The sequence below is a fragment of the Rutidosis leptorrhynchoides genome, chromosome 5, assembly GCF_046630445.1.
Source record: "Rutidosis leptorrhynchoides isolate AG116_Rl617_1_P2 chromosome 5, CSIRO_AGI_Rlap_v1, whole genome shotgun sequence".
Taxonomy (NCBI): Eukaryota; Viridiplantae; Streptophyta; class Magnoliopsida; order Asterales; family Asteraceae; genus Rutidosis; species Rutidosis leptorrhynchoides.
Window position 1 is genome coordinate 201,129,821 of NC_092337.1, and position 24,188 is coordinate 201,154,008.

At 35.0% G+C, this 24,188-nt stretch overlaps 1 long non-coding RNA gene across 2 annotated transcripts; it reads left to right on the top strand.

The window, feature by feature from the left end:
- Positions 1-21,427: 21,427 nt before the first annotated feature.
- LOC139850608 (uncharacterized) lies at positions 21,428-23,979 on the top strand. 2 transcript variants are annotated; one of them, XR_011760082.1, is made up of 5 exons: positions 21,428-21,565; positions 22,412-22,502; positions 23,226-23,280; positions 23,463-23,656; positions 23,739-23,979. It is a non-coding gene; the product is annotated as an uncharacterized lncRNA (long non-coding RNA). The 2 variants fall into 2 exon arrangements; XR_011760083.1 differs by lacking the exon at positions 23,226-23,280.
- The last annotated feature ends 209 nt before the right edge of the window (positions 23,980-24,188 follow it).

Here is a 24,188-nt window from a genome sequence, read left to right on the forward strand (position 1 = left end):
TTGTGATGGTTTGACTGAATGAAACAGAAAGATACAGCAATTTAGCCGTCCAGATCGAAGAAGGTATTTGCTGGTATTCGTTGTGGGTTCAAACAGAAATGAATAGAGGTTGCAATAGCCTGTACAACATTAGCTAAGTGATGGTTTGTTGACAGTGATTGGTTGTGGTTTAGTTCGTAGGTGTACATACAAATAAAAACAGAAAGAGCTCGAGTGGTGATGGAGGCTTCGGTGGTGTTACGGGTCGAAGATGATAGCAAGAGGAAAGAATTCTCATTGTTTATGTATATGTGCTTACGAATATATAGAGAAAAAGTGATACATATATACAATGAACAATTCCCGTTTTAAAAGTGATTGAGAATGACTTGTAAAAAAAAAATTAGACAATTTCTCACATGTAAACAGAAGAACAGATAGTTACAAGAATTGATAACAGTTACCCGTATATTATTATTATTTATCTTTTTATTTTATATGATTAATTACTAATAATTTAATAAATGTATTATTAATAATACTTATTGATTAATTTTGTTAATAATATCAAAAATGCAAATATTAATGATAAAATTAATAATAATAATGTTAATAATAATAATAATAAATAATGAAAATGGTAATAAAAGATATTATTTTTGATATTAAATATGATAATCCTTAAAGAAAAATAATGATAATTTAGTAGTTACATTAACAATTATGATAATAGTATTATTCATTATTATCAATATCAATATGATTAATTACGTGTTATTATAAATAATGGTAATTTTAATTATAAAAGTAATGATGATAACAATAATAAATTGTATTATTTGCTAATAATAATAATAATAACAATCTATTTACTAATATTAGTGTTAATATTACTTAATAATAATACACATAATATTTATATATTCATATATTTTTAAATACACACAAATCTATTTATAATTATCTGTTCGTGAATCGTCGAAATTAGTCAAAGGGTAACTGATAGATTTCAAACTTTTCTAGACTCAACATTACAGATTTTGCTTATCGTGTCAGAAACATATAAAGATTAAGGTTTAAATTTGGTCGGAAATTTACGGGTCGTTACATAACGGGTGCAGCTGCTGGCACGAAATCAATCCGAAATTCGACTTCAAGGTGGCGTGGACTTGTAACCTCCGGACAATCTCTAATAGTTGGGAAATATTCAGGTCTCTTAAATGTCGGCTCATTTTTACTCACATGTACCAGAATTGCGAGACATTCTCATCTCCTGTACTTCTGGACCTTCGAGTAATTAGTATAACATGACGGTATACTGATCTCTTCTTCGTACACTATTATTGTCGGTGAAAGAAATTCGAATAGTCTTCTGGTCGTAGCTGCCTCGGTTGTATTGTCAGATAACCAGATTGTTTCAACCACTAAGTTAAAACTTCCCATTTTAATAGTTTTATAGAGTACACGTTGTCTAGGGAAGGTACAGGTTTATAAACGTCGTGGCCAATTTCTCTAGCGTTAAAGCTTCTCTCAGCACCGGTGTCGTCAGCATATATAAACATTATGGTTGATGAGCGAGAACGCGATGATTTTCATAGAAAACGAAAATGAACAAGGTGTAATGGCAACTCAAACAAAATCTGATATTTAATCGAAAAGAGTTGGTACAAACTCCCAGACGGGTGTGTCTCGCAGGAACAGATGAAGTGTAGTTCGCGTCGATGTGTTCAAAGTTGGTTGGTAATGTTTGTGGGTATAATGAAAATGATTGTCGCTTAAGAATAGTATGTTGGAACAAAATGATGAGGGATATGGTAACGTGTAGTATTACTAGTAGCAATGAGTGGTGGCGTTAGCGATAAGTAGCGATGGGTTGTGATAAGCAGTGATGATAGTAGTGACATATAACTTGTTAGATAGCATGCTCACATCATAAGTATATGCACATGTACTCTAATGCACCCAATAAGGCATAATGGTCTTCATTCGATAGGCTCGTGTTGGAAAACAAAATTATGGACGGCAGATGGCTGAATGATAGGTAAGTTGGTAATCGAGTGGACAATATCTACTACGTATTGTGTAGGCGGTTATCAGGAATTCCTCCTCTAAAGACGTATCAGAAATGAGTTGTGATGCACATAGCGAGTAGTAAAACGCGAAGGTGTAGGTAGTGTCGAGTATTACTTAGTAGTGGTAAGCAGTAATGATGTGATGCCCCATACAAAACCATTGTGTACGGATCATCAACAACAGGATCATTACAAGGTCAAACATTATATGCTGTTTGAAAACCAGTTTTGCATTCATGAAAAGATAGCGTTTTACAAAAGATGACTAGAAAACATTAACATGAGTACATAATACAAAGGTCATTACAAAGCTATTGTTTTCAAAAATAACATAAGTTGCGAATGCAAAGTAAAAGTTCCATGCTTGAGACATCTCTAAGTAATGTAGCGGAAGTCTAACACAGCAAGTCTAACAGCAAGTTTATAACACCAAGGCAGCAAGTCTAATAGCGGAAGCAACAACGTCTAAGCACCTGAGAAATACATGCTTAAAAAGTCAACACGAATGTTGGTGAGCTATAGTTTGTTTGTAATCGGTATTGTAATGTAGGCCACGAGATTTCAGTGCTTCAACCAGCAGTATAAATCAGTATTCAAAACAGTATGTAAAGTATATGTATAACCGTGGGCACCCGGTAACTAGACTTAACGTTTATAACCCCCTGAAAGTACACTTGGCGAGTGCGTATGTCTACGAAGTATTAAACACCCATTAAATGCTAGTGCGACTAGCCCAAGTGGGGATGTCAAACCCTATGGATCCATATCTAAGATTCGCGTTCACCGGTTCAAAAACCAATGACTAAACGTTACCGTGCTAAGGGGAATGTTTATGCCGTTGTATAACCCACACACATATAAAGTTTAAGTACTCGTGCCTAACATGTAAAACGTAAAAAGTGCATGTATTATCAGTCCTAAAAATAGTAAAAGTGGTAAAAAGGGATGCTATAACTCACAGTGATAAAAGCGGTAAAGTCGGTAATAAAAGTACGCAAGTAGTAAGTCGGTCTGAAAGGTCGTCAACCTAAATCAAAGGTTACTAGGTCAGTAGGTTGTCTTTATAATTTCTAATAGTGCATAAAATAAGGTTAAGTGTCATCATCATCATCGTTCATCATCATAAAAGCTAAGTAAGTTCGACAAGAATAGAGATCGAAACAATAGGCTGACTTCGGTCAGATGCTACGACCTCTACGTAAATCGAAAAGATGCATAGTCAGTGGATATGGCTCCGTATATGAGTCCCCTAACCACTGACCAATTTCCAGAACCTAACTCGTCTTCGTTTGACCGTGGAGACGGTTTAAGTGCGAGTAGGTCAGAAATTTCAGCACAACGTTAATAGGGTGTAGTGACTCTCGGAGGGCCATAAATCCTAAACCGTAACTCGGATTAAGACGAGGCCTAAATGGAAAATCATCTACTCGAACCGAAATAACTGAAAATCAGCTTTCCTATAGCCCAGGTGGTCTGATCAGATACAAAAATCAGTGGACAAATGCTCCGGTAGGGTTCTTGGTGCTTGATGCTCATCACGGTTCTCATCCTTGATGCTTGTAGCTTCAAGTGTACAACTCGTTGATGGTTTAGCATCACTTTTGACCAAGATTAACCATCAATACACAATATGTTAAGACCAAGTAAGAACACAACTCATTCATGAGTCTTAGATGGATGATGAACCAAGGTTACATCATGTCCTTAGTCTTAACACAATTTCAATTCACAATAACAACTAAAGCTACAAACTTTACATCAATTCAACAAGTATAAGCACAATCTAAGTCAAATGAGGTGATGGAATCCTAAGTCGGTCCGAAAGGTCGTCAACCTAAATCAAAGGTTACTAGGTCAGTAGGTTGTCTTTATAATTTCTAATAGTGCATAAAATAAGGTTAAGTGTCATCATCATCATCGTTCATCATCATAAAAGCTAAGTAAGTTCGACAAGAATAGAGATCGAAACAATAGGCTGACTTCGGTCAGCTTCTACGACCTCTACGTAAATCGAAAAGATGCATAGTCAGTGGATATGGCTCCGTATATGAGTCCCCTAACCACTGACCAATTTCCAGAACCTAACTCGTGTTCATTTGACCGTGGAGACGGTTTAAGTGCGAGTAGGTCAGAAATTTCAGCACAACGTTAATAGGGTGTAGTGACTCTCGGAGGGACATAAATCCTAAACCGTAACTCGGATTAAGACGAGGCCTAAACGGAAAATCATCTACTCGAACCGAACTAACTGAAAATCATCTTTCCGGTAGCCCAGGTGGTCTGATCAGATACGAAAATCAGTGGACAAGTGCTCCGGTGGGGTTCTTGGTGCTTGATGCTCATCACGGTTCTCATCCTTGATGCTTGTAGCTTCAAGTGTACAACTCGTTGATGGTTTAGCATCACTTTTGACCAAGATTCACCATCAATACACAATATGTTAAGACCAAGTAAGAACACAACTCATTCATGAGTCTTAGATGGATGATGAACCAAGGTTACATCATGTCCTTAGTCTTAACACAATTTCAATTCACAATAACAACTAAAGCTACAAACTTTACATCAATTCAACAAGTATAAGCACAATCTAAGTCAAATGAGGTGATGGAACCCTAAGCTAGAGAGCTTGGATCCATTTCACACAAGTTACAAGGTTGCAAAGCTAGAAAGCTTGAACCTTTAAGTGTTCTTGAAGATCTTGAAGCATAAAGCTTGGATCTTTAAGATATATGAAGATAACAAACAAAAATTTGAATCTTTTTCACAAAACAACATGATCAAAGCAAAAAGAACTTAGATCTAACAAAAAGATATGAAGATTCAAGCTAGAAAGCTTGCATCTTAATTGTTCTTGAAGATCTTGAAGCATAAAGCTTGGATCTTGAAGATGCATGAAGATTACAAACAAAAGTTTGAATCTTTATCAAAAAATAATAAGATTAAAGTAAAAGAAAGATGAATCTACAAAGTTGGTGAAGATTCAAAGCTAGAAAGCTTGAATCTTCAATGTTCTTGAAGGATTCATGCTTGAATCAACAAGATGTAACCAAGATCAAAGCTAAATGGAACTTTGATCTCCATAAAATGATGATGATGATTCCAAATTTGAAAAGAAAAAGGAAGAAGAAAGAAAACTTACAAGTATTACTAGAAAGAAAAGAAAGAAAGAACAATTGTGTGTGAAAATCAAATGAACAAGTGAGAGGTGAATGACTAGTATTTATAAGCAAGGAAATTGACAAGGATTGATGACATGGATTGGCCTAGGGCCGTGATTTTCAAGGGGAGGGGAGGGGGACACCATTTTGCTTTATGGATAATGGTTGTCTAAAGTGTGTACTAATGCTAGAATCCCATGTGACAATAAGATAAACCTTATCCATTATGCTAGTATGACTCACTAATTAATTAATTAATTTATTTATTTATTATTATGGGTCACTAGTAATGATACTTGGGCTAATTAATTGGGTCACTAGCTAGAGTAGGGTGGGCTTGAGCCCAACAAGGTAGAAAGTCCAACAAGACTAACTATTGGGTTTTAGAAATTAAATAAAAAAAATTAAGCATCTAAAGGCCCAAGTAATTATTATTATAAAATAATAATTAATATTTCGCTGCCCAAATATTCCGGTTCCGACAAAATTCAAACGTGTGCGCAGTCCGCGGTTTATTCGTAACGGCAAGTAACACTAACGGGTATAAAGCATCCGGTGGACAAGTTAAGCATTCTACATACACCAAGGCACGTTTTAAAGTATATATGAATATAAAACACGTGTGCCAAGGTTCCAGAGTAATAAAGTAACACAGTACGCGCAAATATGCAGTTTCGCAAAAATACAAGGCATAAAAGCAAGTCGAAAAAGCCGGGTCGTTACATTACCCACCTGTTAATGGAAATTTCGTCCCAAAATTTAAGGAGTGCTCAATAATGGTACCGTATTTAAAAAAGAAGTAGCGTATCAAAGTTCTGAAAGATTCGTGGGCTCAAAGTGAGCTATTTACCTTGATAGGTACCTGGACGTATAAAAGTAAGAATAGGCATGTGCCATTATTTAAGTCTCTTGTCCTAAGAGATCAACAAATTGATTTCGTTTCTGGTTAACATGAGTATGTCATCTGAATATATACCCACAAAAGGAAAGATGATGTTTTTAGCCTTACAGGCATCTTCAGCAAGCTGGATGCATGAAATGCATCATGAATGTTACTAAGCTTATCTAAAACATTGAGCGCTTATGCCGTAATACAAAGCTGACAGATAGAATGGAAAACATGGTGATTCACAACCATGTGATTTGATGTCTGGATAGTGTTAGCCATGGATTTTACAAATCCCTTAATTTTGACAGGAGACCACAGGCATAAAGAACCCAATATTTAAGAACGTTTCATTTGACTATATGAATTGAAACTTTTGCAGGAAGTGAATAATCGGACTTATATGCAATGCAAGCCATAATTATCTATAGTGCCTTCAGGACAGTCTGAACGAACAATGAAGGATATCACCCAGTTTACCATAATGCAGGTGAACTTATCCTTAGATGGAATGAAAGAACAGTTCCATAATGTAACTTTATCCTTTCAGTTACATGTTGAAGTTAGGGTTAACATTAACTAGAACAACATATAGTTGCAACCAACGAAGGAAGGAATGTGTAGAGTAACCATATACGTATTACAGATGTTTTAAGCAGTCCCTTCCAAGAGGATAACAAGATTCATAGATTCCTAAAGTATGTTACTTTACATTTCCGAAAGAGAATCGCACGAAAGGTGTGATCTTTGAACCAGGGTGGACTCTTCGAGCAGTTTGTTCTGAATTTATCCTTATACTTAAGGGGATGCGCGGATGAGAAGATAAGTGAACTCCTGGTCATAAAGAATGATTTACTCCAAGTTAAGAGAATCTCCAACAATGATTTCTTGTACCTCAACATAATGAATCCTAGAGATGACGTTTACGAGGGTGTTGCAATTAGCCGTGAAATATTGAGAGTAGAAACCTAACTAGTTCCTTTCCTACAATCGGGTAAACACTGAGTGTACATCAGAAGACTGATTTATCGGCTCACGTTTTTGCCAAGTCTAACCTTAAGAGGAACATTTCATGAGCGCAAAGACTTCTTAACAATTTTTTTTTTAAAAATCTGCCACCCACAGTGGCTCAAGCGTTTTTAACAAGGATTTTAATAGTAAGCTTCATTCCTAACGGAGGGCAAGAAGAAGTGTGATCCATACATGGTGTAGCTTAATACGAAAACCTTTAAAATCAACCAAGGAAGTTTTGAAAAACCTTTAAAATTAATCAAGGAAGTTTTGAAAAACCTTTAAACGTTTGATGTGACAACATAAACGGAACAAAGTTCTTAGTAAATTTAGAAATATGTACAACGTGTACCATTTTGCATAAAACTATTTGACTTAAGTTAAACAACTCATTAAAGGAGCGATTGTTAAATAATTTGAAGGTATAACTTAGTAGGTATTAACCAAAATAAGTAAGGGTAAATTTGTTAACTTAATTATATATATACATATATGATTTTATAAATCGCTTAAGTGACCGAAAAATTTTATTACTTTTATTTGTCCATAATCTCGTGCGGACCGCACAAATAAGCAACGTGTAAAATCAAAATATTTTGATAAATATAGTTTTTCGTATTTCAGAGGTTATGAGTTAAAAAAGGTCGAGTGAAAAATCTTTGAATCATCAGTTGACATGTTACTAGGTAATAAAAACTAATGAATTAAATGTAGTTTTGATAACATAAGTCTTTGGGCAAAAATGTTCACGTGTGAAGCCGTTGCTAAAAAGTGAGGTACGAAGGATAAAGCGTGAGGATGAGAAGTTAATCGCTTCTTGACTTTGCAGAATGCCACACAGGTTATGGTTAATATTAAAGTCGGAATACTAATGATGTTAATATCGCTAGATGAGAATTTTCTTGGAATAGGTCAGGACTTTGAGTTATGTAAGATAGAGCATCGCTCCGACAGGTGTGAAGGATAAGATCCCTAGGGTAACGCAGTAATTTTGAATGGTTTAAGTGTTAATGGATGGCCGAAGGCTCTGCATGACGTGGTAGTAAGTGCCTTCATCACATACACACCCATGAATCTCTCGGTTTCGATGGTTGTAAAGTCTCCATGAAGACTTGGATACGAATAAGCAACGAAAAATTTTATATTGACAAGCAACGAAAATTTTATAAAAATCGTTTAAGGTGACAGTGTAAGAAAAGAAACGAAGTTCTTAGCAAACTAGGGTTATGTGCAACACGTACCATTTAAGGTAAAATATCTTTTGAATAAAAGCTTTGATTTGTAAAAGTGAAAGTAAAATTTCATGTGTTACTAGTCAAAATAAGTAATTATTTAACATATACGGTTTCTAAAATTTGTACGAATGGCAATAAAATAAATTTTTATAAAACTTTGTGAGGGTCGCACAGTAAAATAGTGTGTGTAAAATTTTGGCAAACAAATTTTCATATTTCGGAGATTACAAGTTGGGAAAAGATCGAGTAAAAGATTTTTGAAAATTTCGGGTGACATTTGAGGTAATAAAAACTATTGAATTTAAATGTGGTTGATGACTTTTAGTGGGACATAAGTCCTTTGACCAAAAATGCTTAAGTGTGAAGTTGTTGCTTATAAGTGAGATACGAGTGGGAGAGTATGAGGATGGGAATTAACTACCCATTGATTTTAGAAATTTCGAACTGGTACGACTAATATGACGTAAGAAGGATGATGGTAAGATTATCATCAAATATGAAATCTCTCGGAGTAAGTTAGGATTTAGAGTCGCGTAAGAATGAGTATCAAATAAGATTCCTGGCCAGTCCTTAAGATAGAATTTGAATTGCAAGTGACGGGATACATTTTCCTTTATGTATTGTTGTGCAGGTTTGTCCATTGTATCGGTTCCTTTCATGGCTAGAAAGTGAGCAGATTTGGTGAGGCGGTCAACGATAACCCAGATGGTGTCATAACTGCCTATTGTTTTTGGTAGTCTTCAGGATGAAATCCATCGTCATCCCTTCCCATTTCCATTGTGGGATCTCGGGTTGTTGAAGTAACCCAGATGGCTTCTGGCTCACCATTCTCGCGAGGTATACGATTAATATTCTTACTATAAATAACTTACGCTTTCATCCTTGAAAGCCAATCTGTTCCAACTATTTCATCAAAGCTTCCTAACTTGATGAGTATTAGGTTAATCCTAAAGTCCATTCCAACTAAATCTTATTATACTATCGCAAAAAATTCCATCAACCTTCTCAAATAACATCTGCTTGTGCGTAGGTAACTAATCTTTTCTAACTACTACTATAAAACTTCCAAGTTTCGTCGGCATGAGGTCATCTCCAAATGACCCACCTGTTAATTTTTAAGGTACTATCTTAAATTACTCCTCTATCTCTGCCAACTTACCATTAGCTTGTCCTATAGAATACTTAACTCTCATGGTTGTTAATGGCTTATTAGTCATCACACTAGGATTCTTAGATATAAGGTTTCTATCACTCTAGTATTAAACAATTCCGAGACGATAAATCGTTGTAAATAAACGTACCCTAACTAAAATCAGGATCCATGCGAGTCTCCATAGCTGAGATATCGATTGCTCTATCGTATGTGAGTACAAGGTTTTTCCTATTTGAGAACTTTTTCCTTAAGTATCCAGGGTGTCTATATCTATAACAAATTTTCGGGTTATTAATTCTGCAGTTCAGGCCCTTCTCGTACAGTATCTAGACTAAGTGGTTATTCCTACCTTTATCAGACCATAATGCGTATACTCAAGTGGTTCCTACCAAAATTTCCTTTGAATCGCTTCATATTCCTTATGTAGTAACATTGGGACTTCTGCATGATTCACTTCAATATAATTACGCTGGCCTGGCGTCATTATATTGTACTAAATCGTACGTTCATTCCAATATCACTCCATATGGTCAATGTAACGTGATCACTTCCAGTTCTACTCAATTTCATCCAACGGTGCTTTATCTATGCTATCTCAAAACAAAATCTACATAATTAATCTCACGGTTTCTCGGTGTGGGTGCGTAAGTTCCGTAGGTCATGCACCAATGCCTAACTGTCCCGAAATTTCTTCAAAATGTTCAAGTTCAAGTAACGTCGTTAGGTTCCTTTCTAGAAATTCAATCTGGGTCTCGCGTCGAGTTGTATGTGTAGCAAGTAGTAATACGATATGTCTTGAGGTGACTCCCAAGTCTTTGGGTATGGCTGAGCATCAGTAGAAGGCACTCTGACCTTGTGAAAGGAGATGTCCTCCCGACTTCCCCAATGCCTAAGAGTGTTAGGGTACTAAATCCAGAAATGTCGTCAGATCGTCGAGTAGTGGTGAAGAAAGAAAGAGATAAGTGACGGTCATAAAAACGTACGAGATACGAGCCATCTTGCGGGAACTGAACAACCTTCGAATGTTCACACGTCGTACGTGGCTATTTAGAGTGAGCTCGGGGTGCGGTTACTCCGACAAATCCTCCAATATCTCCTCCTCTGAGGATCGACTTTAGTGGGCATGTAATCTGAGGGGTACTCCTCCTAGATTGCATGAAGAATCGTTTCGATCTCCAGAACGGTGGAACGATAGTAACAGGTGGATTACAATACCAATCCTTAGGGTTAGACGTGTGAGAAAAGGGTTCAGAAAAACATCTGAACTAGGAAAGGTAAGTTTTCCAAGTCGGTACAGCGAATAGCAGGCATGAAGCAAGCACGTAATCAGGCACTACAGCAACGTAGATCATCTACAGCAGTATATAGCATGGCAGTATTAACAGTACTAAACAGAAGTAACATGCAATCGAAAGCAGATAGTAGTATGCAGTAGCGAGGATAAGTAATAGCATACAGCGAGTTCACATAGCAGTAAGAGTAAGCAGTAGCATACATCAGATCATATGGCAGTATAAGTAAGCAGTAACATGCAGCAGTAGTAAGCAGTAACAAGTAAACGAGCAAGTTGTAGATTAGTCCTATTAGTGAATCCTACTCGGGTCGGTCTAGACTCACTAATGCAACCTAATTCCCTACAACCAATGCTCTGATACCAACTGTGACGCCCCGTACAAAACCATCGTGTACGGATCATCAACAACAGGATCATTACAAGGTCAAACACTATATGCTGTTTGAAAACCAGTTTTGCATTCATGAAAAGATAGCGTTTTACAAAAGATGACTAGAAAACATTAACATGAGTACATAATACAAAGGTCATTACAAAGCTATTGTTTTGAAAAATAACATAAGTTGTGAATGCAAAGTAAAAGTTCCATGCTTGAGACATCTCTAAGTAATGCAGCGGAAGTCTAACACAACAAGTCTGTAACAGCAAGTCTAACAGCAAGTTTATAACACCAAGGCAGCAAGTCTAATAGCAGAAGCAACGACGTCTAAGCACCTGAGAAATACATGCTTAAAAAGTCAACACGAATGTTGGTGAGCTATAGTTTGTTTGTAATCAGTAATGTAATGTAGGCCACGAGATTTCAGTGCTTCAACCAGCAGTATAAATCAGTATTCAAAACAGTATGTAAAGTATATGTATAACCGTGGGCACCCGGTAACTAGACTTAACGTTTATAACCCCCTGAAAGTACACTTGGCGAGTGCGTATGTCTACGAAGTATTAAACACCCATTAAATGCTAGCGCGACTAGCCCGAGTGGGGATGTCAAACCCTATGGATCCATATCTAAGATTCGCGTTCACCGGTTCAAAAACCAATGACTAAACGTTACCGTGCTAAGGGGAATGTTTATGCCGTTGTATAACCCACACACATATAAAGTTTAAGTACTCGTGCCTAACATGTAAAATGTAAAAATCGCATGTATTCTCAGTCCCAAAAATAGTAAAAGTGGTAAAAAGGGATGCTATAACTCACAGTGATAAAAGCGGTAAAGTCGGTAATGAAAGTACGCAAGTAGTAAGTCGGTCCGAAAGGTCGTCAACCTAAATCAAAGGTTACTAGGTCAGTAGGTTGTCTTTATAATTTCTAATAGTGCATAAAATAAGGTTAAGTATCATCATCATCATCGTTCATCATCATAAAAGCTAAGTAAGTTCGACAAGAATAGAGATCGAAACAATAGGCTGACTTCGGTCAGCTTCTACGACCTCTACGTAAATCGAAAAGATGCATAGTCAGTGGATATGGCTCCGTATATGAGTCCCCTAACCACTGACCAATTTCCAGAACCTAACTCGTGTTCATTTGACCGTGGAGACGGTTTAAGTGCGAGTAGGTCAGAAATTTCAGCACAACGTTAATAGGGTGTAGTGACTCTCAGAGGGACATAAATCCTAAACCGTAACTCGGATTAAGACGAGGCCTAAACGGAAAATCATCTACTCGAACCGAACTAACTGAAAATCATCTTTCCGGTAGCCCAGGTTGTCTGATCAGATACGAAAATCAGTGGACAAGTGCTCCGGTGGGGTTCTTGGTGCTTGATGCTCATCACGGTTCTCATCCTTGATGCTTGTAGCTTCAAGTGTACAACTCGTTGATGGTTTAGCATCACTTTTGACCAAGATTCACCATCAATACACAATATGTTAAGACCAAGTAAGAACACAACTCATTCATGAGTCTTAGATGGATGATGAACCAAGGTTACATCATGTCCTTAGTCTTAACACAATTTCAATTCACAATAACAACTAAAGCTACAAACTTTACATCAATTCAACAAGTATAAGCACAATCTAAGTCAAATGAGGTGATGGAACCCTAAGCTAGAGAGCTTGGATCCATTTCACACAAGTTACAAGGTTGCAAAGCTAGAAAGCTTGAACCTTTAAGTGTTCTTGAAGATCTTGAAGCATAAAGCTTGGATCTTTAAGATATATGAAGATAACAAACAAAAATTTGAATCTTTTTCACAAAACAACATGATCAAAGCAAAAAGAACTTAGATCTAACAAAAAGATATGAAGATTCAAGCTAGAAAGCTTGCATCTTAATTGTTCTTGAAGATCTTGAAGCATAAAGCTTGGATCTTGAAGATGCATGAAGATTACAAACAAAAGTTTGAATCTTTATCACAAAATAATAAGAATAAAGTAAAAGAAAGATGAATCTACAAAGTTGGTGAAGATTCAAAGTTAGAAAGCTTGAATCTTCAATGTTCTTGAAGGATTCATGCTTGAATCAACAAGATGTAACCAAGATCAAAGCTAAATGGAACTTTGATCTCCATAAAATGATGATGATGATCACAAATTTGAAAAGAAAAAGGAAGAAGAAAGAAAACTTACAAGTATTACTAAAAAGAAAAGAAAGAAAGAACAATTGTGTGTGAAAATCAAATGAACAAGTGAGAGGTGAATGACTAGTATTTATAAGCAAAGAAATTGACAAGGATTGATGACATGGATTGGCCTAGGGCCATGATTTTCAAGGGGAGGGGAGGGGGACACCATTTTGCTTTATGGATAATGGTTGTCTAAAGTGTGTACTAATGCTAGAATCTCATGTGACAATTAGATAAACCTTATCCATTATGCTAGTATGACTCACTAATTAATTAATTAATTTATTTATTTATTTATTATTATGGGTCACTAGTAATGATACTTGGGCTAATTAATTGGGTCACTAGCTAGAGTAGGGTGGGCTTGAGCCCAACAAGGTAGAAAGTCCAACAAGACTAACTATTGGGTTTTAGCAATTAAATAAATAAAATTAAGCATCCAAAGGCCCAAGTAATTATTATTATAAAATAATAATTAATATTTCACTGCCAAATATTCCGGTTCCGACAAAAGTCAAACGTGCGCGCAATCCGCGGTTTATTCGTAACGGCAAGTAACACTAACGGGTATAAAGCATCCAGTGGACAAGTTAAGCATTCTACATACACCAAGTCACGTTTTAAAGTATATATGAATATAAAACACGTGTGCCAAGGTTCCAGAGTAATAAAGTAACACAGTACGCACAAATACGCAGTTTCGCAAAAATACAAGGCATAAAAGCAAGTCGAAAAAGCCGGGTCGTTACAAATGAGTAGTATTGTGTAGTAGCAAATAGCAAGGGGTAGTAGTAAGTAGTATTTAGTAATGACAAGCAGTGAGAAGCAATGATCAGTCGTGACTAGCAGTGAGAGGCGGCGTTGAGTAGTAGCTATCAGTGATAAACAGTACTGAGTAGTGGTATGAGATGACGTGTGTGTCCGAGTAATGTCTTAGTAGTGACAAGTAGTGATTGGTGGTGACAGACAGTGTCGAGCAGTGATGAGTTGGGTCAAGATCACAAGTTACTTACAAGCTATATTAACAATTAATTTGCACATGGTAAGTTCCTTCTCACATTCGGGTTATACGGTTTGTGTTCTAAAAGTTGTCTATCCAGGTAACCTACTTGACTCGGTCCCAATTCCTTATTTTGCGATGTCGGAACTTCTATATGAGTTACCGTAATGTAATCTCGGTCATTATATTACGCTATCTTAAATATCCATTCAACATCACTCCATAAGTTCAAGATAGTGTAGTCAACTTAATTTAGTTAAATCTGGCTTCGTGTGTACGTATGTGTTTCGTGATATAGTATATTTAGTCCAAGTCCATGTTGTATGGTATAAGGCATATATGTATGTGGTGTAATGTGTAGCCCTACATGTAGCATTGCGAAGCAAATAGTGCAGGTATGGTGTATAAAAGTCATCCAAGACACGCAGCTATAGACTAGACTTCACTAATGCGCCCTACGGTTAGACACACTAATGTAACCTAGTTCCCTATAGCTAAAGCTCTGATACCAAATGTAACACCCCGTAAAAATTCCCTTTAACGGAATGTTAACTCTGGTCCCAGTGCTTGGCTTGACTTCTACGTAACGGCAATATTCTACAGCGGAAGCAATTAATACCTGAGAATAACAACACGCAAAAACAGGTCAACAAATAATGTTGGTGAATCTACAGGTTTAAAGTAATGTAACAGTATCTAAAAAACAGTTATCAGAAAAATAGTTTAATTTCATTGACCACGAGATTCTATCGCTTGCATAAACCGAGCACCTGAATACTAGCATTAACCCGAGTATAGAAACCACTACACCCGACCTTACCTGGTAAAATGTTATACACTTGTTCAAATGTATTTAATGTTCAAAGTAAATGCACCACTGCTTTTATAGTGGGTGAGATTTTCAACCTAACGGATCCGTCCATCTAAATTGTGCTTACACCGATGGTATTAAAAGTATTCAAGCTAGAGGCTTTTTGAACAAATTCATTATGCATATGTGTAGTACTCATGTCAATATAAGAGTAATTGAAAATGTAAATATAACAGCGTGTATTCTCATCCCTGAAAACATGTAAAAAGCGGGACTGTAGACTCACCTTTGAATAAAGCTCGGATTGAAAAGTGAACAATTAACTTGTACGGTTTATAGCCGAGTAATGCAACCTAAGTATACGTATGTAGGTTGGTCAATATATGTATCTTAAATAAGTGTGGTTTCATAGTGTACGTTATCTTATTGCTCGACTCGACGCGTTTCAAAGTAAAAGTCAACTATATCATGCAAGTCAAACAAAGTCAACCGAAGTCAAACCGCAAGTCAAACTTGGTCAAAGTAGTCAACTAAAGTCAACATCAGTAGGTTCATGTCAAATATTGGTCAACATGTCAAACCTAGGTCAAACAATACGTTTTAGGTCATGAATGATCATTTTCACAATTTCAGTTTATCGTTATGCACAAAGTTTATGAACACGTCGCATACTTAGCACATTATCTCATAGTAAAAAATTCAAGTAAATATGAAAAACTCCAGATCATAAATATACTTAAAATCGATTCCAAAAAGTTCGGCCAGGGACTCATACGACAATTTAAAGTCAGGAATCAGAAGGGATACATTTGGGGTTTGCCAAGTCAGTTTCTGACCGCGCACTGATTTCATTTTGGCTATAACCGGAGTTAGGAACATGAAATTGATACAAGAACAGTGGCATTAGTTCAAGAACAAATCAAAGTAACACATATAAAAAATCTAGAAACTTTTGTTTAGCCAATTTGTACAGTTTATTCGTGAAAGTTGAACATTCAGTTTTCAGCTCAAATCAGAATTCACATAAAGTATGGCTCTATTGTGCCCAATGCATAAGGTTTTAGAGATTGACATAAACTAAAAATAAGTCACATATCATGTTAAGTTTCATTTTACAGAAGCATACATGCTCAACCAATTCGCATAATCCACAGAGTACAAAACCGTGTTCAATTTACAGATTCAATTCTCATTTAGTTAGTGACATTCACATACGATTATCCGAATATCTAGATACAATTAGCCTATGATATCCACATTAAAGATGAAGTAATTTTTGTCTAATTTTCAAATATGCAAAGCTTTAATCACAAAAGTTAACACATTTTATCATACAAGGTTATTTTCATGCAAGTGCTGTATAAAACTACTTTTACACTAATTCGAGCATATCTTGGGCTATACATAAGCAAAAAACATGATATCCTAGTCTAACTTGAGTGTTTTTAAATTATCTTTCCATTGGTATAAGTCTCACATGCCAATTCATTGTCTATCAATACCCGATTTCTGATCAAGCAACAAAAACACAACGATAATTCAAATTGACATAACTTAATCATACGGAAACGAAATCAAGCGAATCCAAAGCCTAAACTCAATAGTTTTTCGCAAGGAATCTGATTATAACATAATAATTAACATTTGAAAAACTTAATTTTTCTGATCAAGCAAATACAAATTCGGTTTTCACAATAAATGATCAAAACGGACAATTTATCGCATCTAACAACAATCATACATCAAGACTTGAGCAATAGACAACCTAAATCATGAAACCTTAATATAAATCTGATTTTAAGAATTAGGGTTCATAAGTTTATACCTTTGATCACAAAATTAATGATACACACGCGTAGAGGACATCGGGAATTACAATCTTTGTGTTGAAAGCTTAATCTAAAAATTAATTTTTGATGTGATGGTGGTGGGTTGAAGGTCGACGGCCAAAGGGAGGGAGGGAGCCAAAAAGTCGGCTGAAATATTAGGGTGGGGATCATGGCAGTGTTTTTAGGTTACTAGTTTATTTATACATGGACTAATTACCACAAATTGCACTTAAGTCCCTCAAGTAGTAAAAATTAAACATAAAAGGGGGTGGGGAGGGGGTTTCGGCCGAATGGGGCCCTCATGGGGTTCCCGGGCTCTCGTTTTACAATCCCGTGTAATCGTGGTCCGTTTTAAGTGCCGTTTAGTCGTACCGAAGGCCCGGAACGCTAACCCGATCGTTAAACGCAACCAATTGTCTAATTTATTAAAAACCCAATAAATTAAATATTTTAAAAAGTTAATAATTAATAAAATTAATTATTAAAATAAACCCGAGCGTTTCGTTGCTCAAAAAGCTTTTATCAAAATCGTATAGTTTTTATCGTATTTCATTATCCGAAATATTTATTTGAATTAATATCAACCCATATTAATTATTAAAACCCTCCGAAGATCAAGTACGCATTTAATACACGTAAACACATAAAAGTTAAATAATCGCCGTTAAATAAACTAACGGAAGGTTAACGAAAGTAACGGAAAAATCAGGGTTGTTACATATATTATATTATACCTATATACTAAAAGAGGTGGGGTTGGTAGTCGTTTTGGCCACCCCACCTTATCAAACGACACCATCCCAAACTCAAACCCAAAAAACGCAAAACACCCCCTCACCTATAACCGACTTATAAAAACTACACCAAACTTTAGGGGGTAAAACATAAATTGTGTTACTTAAAATAAAAACTCCATCCAAACACTTCGACATCCCGTATCTTCCTGCTCGCCGTGTGTTAAATTCCACCGACCACACCGTTAAACTCTAAATATTTTCATGAACAAAAGGAAACTAACTACGATCGAAACGGACACTTTTTAAAAAGTGCTAAACACAACGACAACCCGTATCTTCTTGCTCATCGCGAGTTAAATTTTTTCAACAGCACCGTCAGACTCGAAATGATTTTATGAACAAAACGAACCTAACTACGTTCGAAACGGACACTTTTTAAAAACCGCTAAACACAACGACAACCTTATCTTCTTGCTCGCCGCGAGTTAAATTTTTTCGACAGCACCGTTAGACTCGAAATAATTTTAGGAACAAAACGAAACTAACTACGTTCAAAACAGACACTTTTAAAAAACGCTAAAGACAATAACATCTACAACGGTGCTTAACATATCTACAACGGTGCTTAACACATGGGCCGTTTTTCCTTCTGTAAATACATAAAGCTACATTAAATATGAATACGCAGGCCGAAAGGGCCCGACGCATCGCGCGGACCGGATCCGGACTAGTTTACAACATTAACTATATTTAATCTACAATATTTAATTTATGGTATCTATCTATTATAGTATTATCTATAATCTATCTTCTATCTATAACCTATTATAAAGCACATGGTTAACCCACGTGTCTTCCCTCTAATTACCTCTTAATCTTCTCTAATTACTTTCGCAATTCCCACAGGTTCTGCCATCTGTCAAGCTTTCATTCGTCTATTTTTCTAAAAAAAAAAAAAAAAACTTCTCTTTCTCTCTCTTTTTTTTTAACGGCTTCTCTTTCTCTCCAACCCTATCTTTCTCTTTCAAATCGCTACCTGTTCTTCAATTAGGGTTCCGTAATTGAACCACAATTATCGACTACATGTTCTTCAAAACGATTGCTACTGGATGGTTTCTTCACTACGAATCTCATTCAATTAGGGTTTTAATTCCCATGGACGATTAGGGTGTATGTAAAATTAGGGCTTTTCAAATCAGCGATTGTTGACTACGTCTTTTCCTTTAGTCTCATTAGACAAATGTGTAAGTCTCAATTCCACTTAACTATTCTCAAATAGATTAATATCCTTGGATTGTTTACTTGCCATGATACGAAATTAAGTCCTAATTTGACACACGTGAAGTGGCAACAATAACATTTGTTTAAGATGTCAGATGTTGCACTCTTATGATTTAAGATTTGTAGCATTAGGTAAGGGACAATTTGACTATATGTTGCACTCTTATTTATATCTTTTTTCTTATGTAGGTCACTGGTCACTCCGATTATAAATCTGAACTTTCCTCTAGACTTTGAAACAAATTGTAAGTTCATCATGATCCATGTATCGAGAAGGGTAGTTATTGATATATTATGTGTTTGATTTGAAATTGGTTTGCAGTTGTCTAATAGTTCATCGTTGACGTACAAATAAATTCGCAAAATCGTTCAGTCGAGGTATATTCTTCAGATCACGATGTTATGTTTGTATTTTGTAAGTATATCATTTAGTCTCACTATTAGTGTCAATTGGTATCGATATTGTAAATAAATTTATGTAAGTTGCTCTTTTGGCGTTTGTATTGTAATTGGACATCTTTTGAGGAGAAATGATGGATGAATGAACCTATTAATGCAATTGTAATTGTAAGTTAATAATGTATGTGTGTCCTGAATATTCACATAGATATGTTATCTACTTAAAATAAACAATAGTGATTTATGCAACTGAATTTTGATATTGATTTTTTGTTGAATTGGATGACAGGGTATACAACTTCTAATATGCTTTACAGATAGAGTTTGATGAACTCATCCAGATGAAGGTATGCAAGGTTGATCTAATTTATTGTTGATTTTGCATGCATTTATTTATTACAACATCGTTCCATTATTTATGATATTTATATCACCATATTAGGTCGATAATTTAGCAGTGTGTGGGATTCAAATGTAGGTTTGGATTTCTTTCCATTCATTCAGTTTCAATCCCAAAATAGACATGGGTAGCTGCAAGCCTTCAATGAACTCCTTGAATCTCTTAAAATAGACATGGGCAACTGCTATTAAGTTTCACCAGTTATAAAGAAGGAAATATAATAAATAAAGAATCACCCTCAATAGATGGCACTAAAATTTGTTCTAATACATTTGTTATAGTTGTAGTTTCCTTCACTTCATTTTTTATATGTTTAGGTCTAAATGACCCATTTTACTATAACTGTGTACATGAATTTTGAACAAATTCCATGTTTTTCGTGTTTGGGTCTAAATGGTCTAATAATAAGATATGTTCTGTATTTAACACAGGATACGTGTTTGGGTGTTGGTTAATAGCAGCTATTGCAATCCCTTTCGTTTTTTTGTTTGGGTCTAAATGACCAATGTATTATAGCGTGTGGATCAGGGGATCCATTTTGGCATCTCTTTGTATGTTCCGACAGGTATGTTTTTGTTTCTCTTATCTCTTTTATTGGGCTTTAGTGGGTAATATGTCAAAACATGTCTTTTTTTGGTACGTATTGGGTCGGGCTGGTGTGGGCGTGTGGCTCCAAAACACTTCATGTTTGCAATTGTGATTATTAATAATTAGTTAGTCAAATATGAGAATCATGGTGCCTTTCTCACTACTAAAGATTTTATTTTTGGAATGTCATTTGTTGAAATTGAAAGCTTATAGGGATGCTATATTAACATGGTTAACTATTAACTACCTGCATCAATAGGGATGCTATATTTATGTGTGGTCATGTAGCTTTATACTCAATACAGTGGTGGGTAACAATTTGCTTGATTCTAGAGGTGCAGATACCATCATTTCAATTGTTGAGACCGAATTTTGAAATGTTGACTTTTTTTAATGAACCATTTTTCCACATAAAGGACCCCTATGTATGCCATATTTGATACCCAGATGCAAGTCACACTACATGTTATTAAATTGATAATGGCGTATTCATTGAATACTGGTGTTGAAACAAGATAACTGATTTTTAACTCGAATCAATTTTGTAGTTTCTACTTTTTTCACATCAAATCACCTTGAATAAATTTTGTATGCTATTTGAGTTGGGCAACAGGCTTTAAGATAAAAATTAAAGAAAATGTTGATGCAAATGATCCGTTCATGTATCCTTCTCACAAATGTGCTATTTGTATGCACATAGAAGATGAAGCTGGAAAACATGCAGTTTGCTATTTGGAGGCGATGTACAACGTCATACCACATAAGTTGCTTACCGAGGTAATTTCAGTTTCATTGTTGAATTCGTTAAAACTTAATACACCAACTTTTTTAACATATTGTTAGTTGCAAATACATGTGCTTAATATATAACACATACAATATGTACAAATATTAACGTATTACTATACCAACTTTTTTAGCCACCATGCCACGGGCTATTAAAGCTAGTTTATTATTATTTCCTATAACTTTGGGATATCCCTAACAGAAGAAAAAGTCCACGCACGCACACAAAATTCTAGCGGCAGTTATGTCCCAAAAATTTTGAACCTAAATTTTTTTCCCACCTAACACGCGCTTCATCTTATTTGGATCTTTAGATTTTTCATTCGTTTGAAATAGAGGTCGAAGACGCGAGACAAACTCCCGGCTGCAAGGTAAATTCGAATTATCAATAATCATGATATTTAACTATATATATATTTTGTGAAAGTAATAGGCGCTACCCTACTAATATTTAACCGATTACATGTAAGAGGTTTGGTGTTGAAGAGTAAAATTACAACCCGATAGTCTGTACACTTTGTTTTTATGTATCAAATCATTGATGTTTGTGTTTATATTTACGTATGTACGAAGTAAAATTCCTAATTAAATCAATTGTAATTAGAAGTTTAATGTTTTAGTTTGTTATATAATACAGTAATCAATAATCAATATTATATAAATAATAATCTTGTATTTGGTTAGTAGTAATGAAAATTAGATCTTTCTTGTTCATTAGTGTTTAACCTGTTTGTCGTCTTGATTCATTTTTATTGTTATTATATTATCATCGACGGTTATTTAGTTTCACAAGTAATTTTAATTTGTACTACTACTTCAATTATGAAGATTTTGTGATTTAAGGGTTTTATAATAATTTGTTAATAGACAGAGCAAGCAATGAAATTTCATGTAAGCATCATAATTACGTGCTCAATCTTTGGCATTTAAGTTCTTATTTTTTCTTTGAACGACACATTTAAAATCTTGATTCATTATTTTGGTTTCCATTCAGTCAATTGTTTTGGAAGAACAACTTTTTTAGTTATATTGGCTGTATAGACTATTCAACTTTTTAGCTGTTGTTAAATTGATGTTTAGACTCTTCAATTATTTTTTTTATCTATCTAAATGGGTCAACACTCAAAATAGTATTATATGCATTTGAGATCTAGAAATATGAAGTGGCTGAATGTTTAACTTATTAATTTTTATGTATAAAATGCCTTTTTTTATAGGTGGCCAAAACTACTGTCTTTGATGATTGCAACCATCCCTAACATTATTGGTATGCTTTGTATATCATTTGGCCAAGTAATCACTGATCAGGTATGTACCTTATTGTTTGTTACGGAGTAATTCAATTTGTATCTCGTATACTTACTTAGGTCGGATTTCTAGAGATATATGTATGGAATTCAAAATTAAGAAATAAGTTAATGAATTGTTAAATACGTGATTGTTGTTTACCTTGGAACAAATTTGTGATTTGTGTGGTTTATAATCACAAACTTTTCCACGCCTGTGGGTATATTGATGTTGATGATCAAAATTTTCGTTATCTGACATATATCTTCACTTGCATAGTATTAATACTTATTGATATTAAATAATTACTTATACTTGATGATGAACTTTACATTGAACATAAATTTTTTTAGCTGCAACTGCAAGACCACAAAACTTGCAATCTAATTGCAATTAAATTAGAAAGTATATATACATATATATCCTTATAAAACTGATTGTATTTGTGTGTATATTGCTAACTTTAAGAGATATACTTGAACTCTTAAAAGACCACCTTTTTTATTGCACAAATATTTACTCCCAAACACCATTGCCATTGGGGGCCAACTTTTATCCAATCCTTGCACAAACATTTCGTTTTGTGCTATTTTGTTATGGATCCTTGATAAAGTGATTTATCTATCTGGAGTCCTTGCTCTATGTTTTGAGTGTAGACATTTTGTAAGATACTTGTCATTTGTTAAAGTCAAATCAAACTAAAACAGAAGACTAAAGTTGTAAATAATAAATTTCATTTTACAGGTTACTGTGTTTTGTGATAGCATTCGATTCGTGTTACAGATTAGCAAATGATAAGGTTTGTCATGGCATTTTTTAGATAATTAAATTCATTATCTTTCTAGTATTAAAATCACAAAATAATATATTTATGATACTGATGTGTTCATGAATTATTGAATCTTCTGTGCATTTACTTGGTTTCACAAATCTTCTGTGCATTTACTTATGTGCATTTTACGACCTTATTTTACGGCTTAGGTGTCCGCGCTACTGATCTATGGGGTGTAACACCATCTCATGTTGCTTACACACGAGAGAATCAAATGTTGAAATCAAAGATCGTGGAATTAGAGGCGGAAAGAGCACAAAAGAATCGGGAAAAGAATCGGTCCAACAGTGATTCAACTATTTCCCCGGTTACCTCACTAGTCGTTGAACCTCCACCTTTACGGGTATGTTTTTGTTATAAAAACTTTGTCTTCTCAATGTTAACAAATATATTTTAACTCTTATTTGCTGTAAAATGATATTCAGGTTAAGTCTGACGTATATCTGAGGAGCATTCACAAGCCGTTTGACATAGTAGCAAGAGGATGGGTTTTGAGTTTAGATCCAAAAGAGGTGGTGGGAGGGAAAGAGATTGGTACAAGATACTGTTCGGTTAATCCTCATGTGGCAATTCAAAAAGACGAAGAGCTGGTTAGGCCGTATGGACATATGAACACAATTATTGAAGCTATAGGCACGCCTATTGCATGGCTAAAAATTTTTGTCGAGGTATGACCTTCTTAAAGTGTACTTTTGTAATTATAAGTTATATTAACGCGAAAGTTTAAAACTAACATATGAAATATTTTTTTTTTGTAGGTAGTACCTCTTGATTAAGAAGATTGCTTTATGATCGATCTACTCGTTCTTAGTATTCATGTGTTTACTTCTTTATTATTATCGCCAAATGTTACTAGACTTTTATATTTGTTTTTT